Genomic DNA, 6,614 nt, shown 5'->3' with positions numbered 1-6,614 from the left:
TTATTTCATGGAAATATATTAACTTGAGGATGTAATAAAATAAAAAAGACTTTCCTTATGTCATGCTACCTCCCTGAAAAGGAATAAACATGAATCATACCTTGCAACAACACTTAAAGGTTTTACACCATTCAGAACTCTTCCTTATCTTACCCCCAAGTTCTCCACCTGTGCGCATGTGCACACACACACACACACACACTCCTTGTCATGAATAGTGATGTTTAATTAATTATGCACATCATGTCCAATAGCTAATTGCGGATTAGCTTACTAATGTCAGTGGAAGGGCTTCATATGTGCGTAGTACTGGCCTGCTTCTTCTGGGAAGGTAACAAGAAGATTTTGAGCCCCACTGCTGAGCTCCCACAAGCCATTTAAAAATACTGAAGTAATGTTCACTTGGAAATCTCTCATTATAAATCTCTCTCTGCCCTGCACCCTCACTCACCACACACACACACACACACACACACACACGCACACACATGCATGCACACGCACACACACACAGATGCACACACACATAGTTTGTCAGTTAATTGCCTGTGGCAAAAGTTAATGTTCTAATAAACTAGGTATTAACTGATGTAATGAGTGGTATCATGTGGGTTATTGCCATTATAAACCATACTTAACAGTTTAGAAAAATCAATAACATATTAAACAAAGGTTAGTGCTTCTGGAAGAGTTCCTTGGCCAACAGTTGTTTTCTGACAGATTGTGACTGATTCTTCTGCTTCTTGGAAGGTAGACATGTTCTGCTGCCTTCATAACTATTAAGAACTTGTGTCTATGGAAAAAGCATACACACAAACACAGACACCAATGAACCAGAGAACCATCAATGGAGCTGCTCATTTATAGATCTACAGATTAGGGAGGAGGCAGGGAAAGAGAGGGCAGCTAAACTCCAGGCCTGATGCTCATTTCCTTTGCTTTCCCCACACACAGTGCCATTTACTGACAAAGGATAATTAAACAAAAAGCAGAGAGTAGGGTGACCTATCAGGCGGTTTTCTTTAAATGTGAGTTTGCTGTGCCCAGCAGTCAGGCGTGGTGCTGACCTGGTGAAAGTACTCTTTGTGCTGTGGCTAGTTACTTAACATCGCTGCATATTATAAATGTCATCTTAAAGCAGCCAGTTAGAGAAATGCAGATTCACAGGAGACTTAGCGGCAACAGTTCCCAAGGCAAGATGGTCTGTGTTATGTCATAATATATTCCTCTACATGAGCTTCTGGAGAATCAAGTCAGAGAACAACCAGGGAATATTTGTGACGACAAGAAATGAAAATAGCATCATGCTGACTAATCATTCTTGAAAGAAAGAGTCCATAGCCTATATTAAGTGTGTGCTATTGTCATTAGAACCCCTCACACCACACTCCAAGTCCCTTCGATAGGCATATGTCTATAGGTCTTATCCCTTATGTGTAAGACCTCATTTCCTGTTGACTTTCGCTTCTTCCCTACTAAGTGTTCTATGGCAAATGTTATTAACATGAACACATATCTTATGAATGCACCACAGGAGCAAAGTTACTGTAAATTATTTGTGAAAGGATCAAGGAGATACAGTGTAATGTAGAGAGAACTTTCGACTGGGAAACAGAACATCTGCATTTCTCTTCTGAGCTTGTGATGAACTACTGGGTAGCCATGAGGAAGTGACCATCCCTGGATGTAAAGTTTCTCACATGTACAACACAGTATTGGATGAGATCTTATCTAGGTCCCTTCCAGCGTACCATTACATTCTGATGGTTACCGATCAATGTCTATGTGTAGTCACTACCCTGAGCACTTTCCCATTTCCTTTGATCTTCACAACAACCCTGTGAGGTATGTCATCACCCCCATTTCAGTGCTGGGCAACGGTTTGAAGAATGAGGAACATGCTGTAGACACAACCTGTAAGTGGCTTAGCTGGTTCTCTGTATCCTAATAACTAGGCTGTGTTCCTCACCTGGACCAAAATGTTATTAATGGGAAAATCAACTTTGTCATCAAAGCTGCCCCACTAGGATCCTGAATTTAAGACCTAGTACCTGAGCAGTGAGCAAACTATGTTAATATACTGAGGTGTTTGAGTCCCATTGGATTATAAGCCACTTTCCTAAGCTACCAGACCTTTTCCTTGTTATTGCCCTAGACATTTCCCCTCACTACCCTATGATCCATTCAGCAACTAGTGGGGTATGCCTACTAGAAGTGCTTTCCAGGACCCTCTTTAGTATTTAGGACCTGTCTCCATTTTGCCTGGACGCTACACTGTAATACTGGTTATGAAGTATTTTAAATACTGCCCCTGAAATTACTATCCTAGCTACTTACCCTTCCTTTTACCTGCAGGCCCAGATATGATGAGTTGACTTTTGCCCTCAGAAGTTTTTCAAAGCTCCTGCTTGAAAGTGAATGTTGATTTAATTTGGTTGAGTTGTTAAAAATATGTGTCTCAAGTCCTTTGCCTGGATTCTGTTTCCAATTACTGTAATCCTGTCTGGGAATCTGGTTCTCAGTTACCCCTACCTATCCCTGAGCTCCTAATAGGACTGTCTTCAGCTTTTCCTGCTTTACGTCTGGGTGTATCTTCAATACATGCCTGACGTTTCTCCCTCTTCTGATTACTAGGTTTCTAGATCTATTCCTTGTTTTTAATTGCTTTGTGGCCTTATCCAACACCTCCCCTCATCTTCAGTAAAAATCACTCCCTCTGGTGGATCTGGCTGGTTTGAAGCCCCCGACTTCTAGCCTACATGAGATTATAGGCCAATGGGGAGTTGTTACCCACAGATGGGTTTGTCCAAGTGAGACGTTTTCTCAATGTTCCTTTTGGAACCTGAGGATATAGTGTAAAATTCATGGTATGTTTTCCAGTATTACTAATGGTATATCTACCCCTCTACTTTAAAAGTAACAAAGGTATTTCCTTTGCTGCTCTGTTAAGAAAAATCCATTTCTTACCACTCTCCACCATCCTGTATATTTAACTTATTTATCTTGTTTAGTTTCTGTCTTCAGAGAGGGTAAGCCCTGTTAAGGTAGGATTTTTTTGTCTTGTCCATGAATATATCTCAAGTACTTGAAACAAGGTCTGACATAAGTGGGTCCTTGGAAAATATTTTCTAAATGAATAGGTGAATGAATGAATGGAACCTGACCCTAATGTCTTACTGCCTTTAACAAATGAGTTACAAAAGTTATTTCTTAGTAGTTTTAAAATGAAGTGAACAAAAAAGAAATAAATCACTGTTCCAAGGTAGACAATAATTTGGCAATAAAGTTATGCCCTACAGTAGCCAGCGTTGTGCTTGGTCTGAAGAGTGCTGGAGAACAGGTCTGTTTAAGTGGGTGAATGGTGTCCGCTGAGTCAGAGGGGGGCGAGAGGCCAGAATAGCTATTGTCCTAATTACTCAGCCAGCAAACCTCACGGAACTGGCTTGTAAATAACATACTCATCAGCTTCACAGGGCTCTCTGCACAGATGATTTCATCTGAATCTGATCTCCCAATCCCCCCTTTCTAGTAGGTTTATGTAGATGTTTTCTGGCATGCCTGCCTGCTCTGTGGAGCTAACGTACCCAAGGAAGATGCTCACCACACAGGCAATGGAAGATAGAATTCAGGTTCACTCTGCCCACTGCCATGACAGAGACTGATCACTGTGAGACAGCTTAATGGAAACAATTTTATTTTGTATTTCTAGAATGGCCTTTGAGTTATTTTTACTGTGGTGACGATCTTAAACTACAACAGAAGTTCTCCATGTAAGTAGGCTTGAGTAAAAGACACATGTACACTACCAGCTAAACTCACAAAAACCAATAACAAGCATTTGCCAAGGTCATTTCTGATATAAAAAGATATTGTTTCAGTATTGTGAACACTTATAAACAAACTCTTTCTAGGATGCTGATCAGTACCAAACAACTCTGCCTCCACTTCAAGAAACACTTCTCCCATAGTCTCTGCTGCCTTAATAGGCAGGTTTTGCAATCTAAACTTATGTCCAGGCTATGGTGAGGTGGTCAGGAGAGGGTTTCTGACTGAAGACTTATTAATTCATGGAAAGCCATGTAGCTGTGTGATTTGAAAGGAGTGTTATGCTAACATGATTTTCTTTCTTAGGAATGTGAACACAGAGAGTCAGAAATAATTAATGGGGGCACCTGGATGGCTCAGTCAGTTAAGCGACTGACTCTTGATTTTGGCTCAGGTCATGATCTCACAGTGCATGGGTTTGAGCTGACTTCCTACTGACAGTGCAGAGCCTGCTTGGGTTTCTCTCTCTCTCTCTCTCTCTCATTCTGCTCCTTCCTAGCTTGTGTTCATTCTCTCTCTCTCTCCCAAAATAAATAAATAAACTTAAAAAATAAATAGTTTATGAATCAGAACTAGAGTCAGAAGCTGAAGGGATGAGGTAAGAATATAAAAAGCTAACATTTTTTTTACTGGGTCCCTACAATGTGCCTGATGCTGTCTAGCACATTACATGGGCTATCTTTTACATCCCCATAATGAGCTCCATGACCCAGGCACACTTCTTAATTTGCAGGAAGGTAAGTTACTTGACCATACAATAATAACCGGTGGGGCCATGATTCAAACCATGGTCTATGTGATTCCAGAGCCTCTTCTCTCTCTCTCTTTTTTTTCTTCAAATTTTTACTTAAATTTTAGTTAATATATAGTGTAATATTGGTTTCAGGAGTATAATTTAGTGATTCATCACTTACATACAACATCCAGTGCTCATCATAACAAATGTCCTCCTTAATACCCATCACCCGTCTAGCCCATGTGCCCTCACCAACCTCCCCCATCAACTCAAAGTTTGTTCCCTATCATTAAGAATCTCTTATTGTTTGTTTCCCTCTCTCTCTTTTTTGCCTTCCCATATATTCATCTGTTTTGTTTCTTTTTGTTGTTGTTTATTTATTTTGAGAGAGAGAGAGAGAGACAGGGAGACAGTGAGTGGGGGAGGGACAGAGGTGGAGGGAGAGAGAGAATCTCAAGCAGGCTTCATGCTGTCAGCACCGAGCCAGACTCAGGGCTCTATCTCATGAACCATGAGATCATGACCTGAGCAGAAATCAAGAGCTGGAGACTTAACTGAACCACCCAGGTACCCCACATTTGTTTTGTTTCTTAAATTCCACATATGAGTGAAATCATGTGGTGTTTGCCTTTCTCTGGCTAGTTTACAGAGCCTCTTCTAATCACTGCATGATGCTGACTACAGAGGAGAGTGAATTTGGTAGAGGTCACGTTAAAATTAAGAGGGTGGAAAACCTGTGAGTAAATAGAGAATACCAGTTATTTGAGAAAAGGAAACGGAATGGAAGAAACCAAAGAGAACCAAGAATAGCTGTGGAAAAACACATTTCCCAGGAGAAAGAAAAGAGGAGTAATCTCAAAAACTGCCTTGGTGTAGTATGGCATTCTGCTGTCAGGTCCAATTTCAAACCACTTGTATCCCTCCCTGCATATTATTTGAAAAGTTCTCTTTCCTTCTCCAATAAAAGAATCTTTAAAAAATTATATATACTAATTAATACNNNNGCAAGTATCCAGTTCTTCCTTTCTGTTTCTATGCTTAGCTGCCAGCCTGTCTCTCCTAGGGAGACTAGCAGGGGTGTGGGCACCTGAAAGCCAGGGCCAGGATGACCTGATGCTCATTTCTTGTTTTCGAGTCTCCTCACTGCATGAGCCCTTGACACTTAGCAAGACTATAGCCCCAACAAAGCATCTGGAACGCAGTGCCACCTTTTCTTTCTTATTATGCCAGAGGACTTCCTTCAGAGCTTTATTCTAATGATTCAAGCCCTTCTTAGAAAATCAGCTTTGAGATGATCCTAACACTACAGAAAAGCACAGTTCTGCTCATAAGAATGCCTAAATTCCCAGGACACCTGGGTGGCTCAGTTGGTTAAATGTCCAACTCTTGGTTTTAGCTCAGGTCATGATCTTAGGGTCTTGTGGGTTCAAGCCCTGCATCAGGCTCTACNTAGGTGGATTAGGAAGAACTTAACGGGGGACCATGGGGGAGAAAAAAGGGAGAAATAGTGGGGGAGAGTGAGGGAGGCAAACCATGAGAGACTCTTGAATGCTGAGAACAAACTGACAACTGATGGGTGTGGGGGGAGGGGGGTGATGGGCATGGAGGAGGGCACTTGTTGGGATGAGCACTGAGTGTTGTTGGAAACCCACTTGACAATAAACTATTTATAAAAAAAAAAAAAAAGAAGAAGAACTATGCCAATCCTTTCTGTTGAGAAGCATTGGTCCTAAGGGTTGTATAGCTAAGGATGTGTGCTTCCTCATGGTGTATTACCCAAGCAATATGGGTAACACCCCCTCCTTTGAACAACCACTGCTGGACCCTAAGATGTGAGGGACCAGAAAGTTTTGGCTGAACTCCTAGCACCCGTGAATGTAAGAAGATTCTCTTTCTACTCATAAGATTCTCATCAAGAATGACTCTTGTCTCTTACCTTGGGGTTGTCTGTAGGAATTCATTTTCTTCATCTTTGGATTCCTTCACTTAGTTCTTTACCTTCACTTTATTCTTTCAGCAAGACTGGGTTAAGTTTTAAATTCATCATCTGGAG

The sequence above is a fragment of the Crocuta crocuta genome, unplaced genomic scaffold (genome assembly GCF_008692635.1).
Source record: "Crocuta crocuta isolate KB4526 unplaced genomic scaffold, BGI_CrCroc_1.0 scaffold1727, whole genome shotgun sequence".
Classification (NCBI taxonomy): Eukaryota; Metazoa; Chordata; class Mammalia; order Carnivora; family Hyaenidae; genus Crocuta; species Crocuta crocuta.
Note: the sequence above shows the minus strand (reverse complement) of the source record.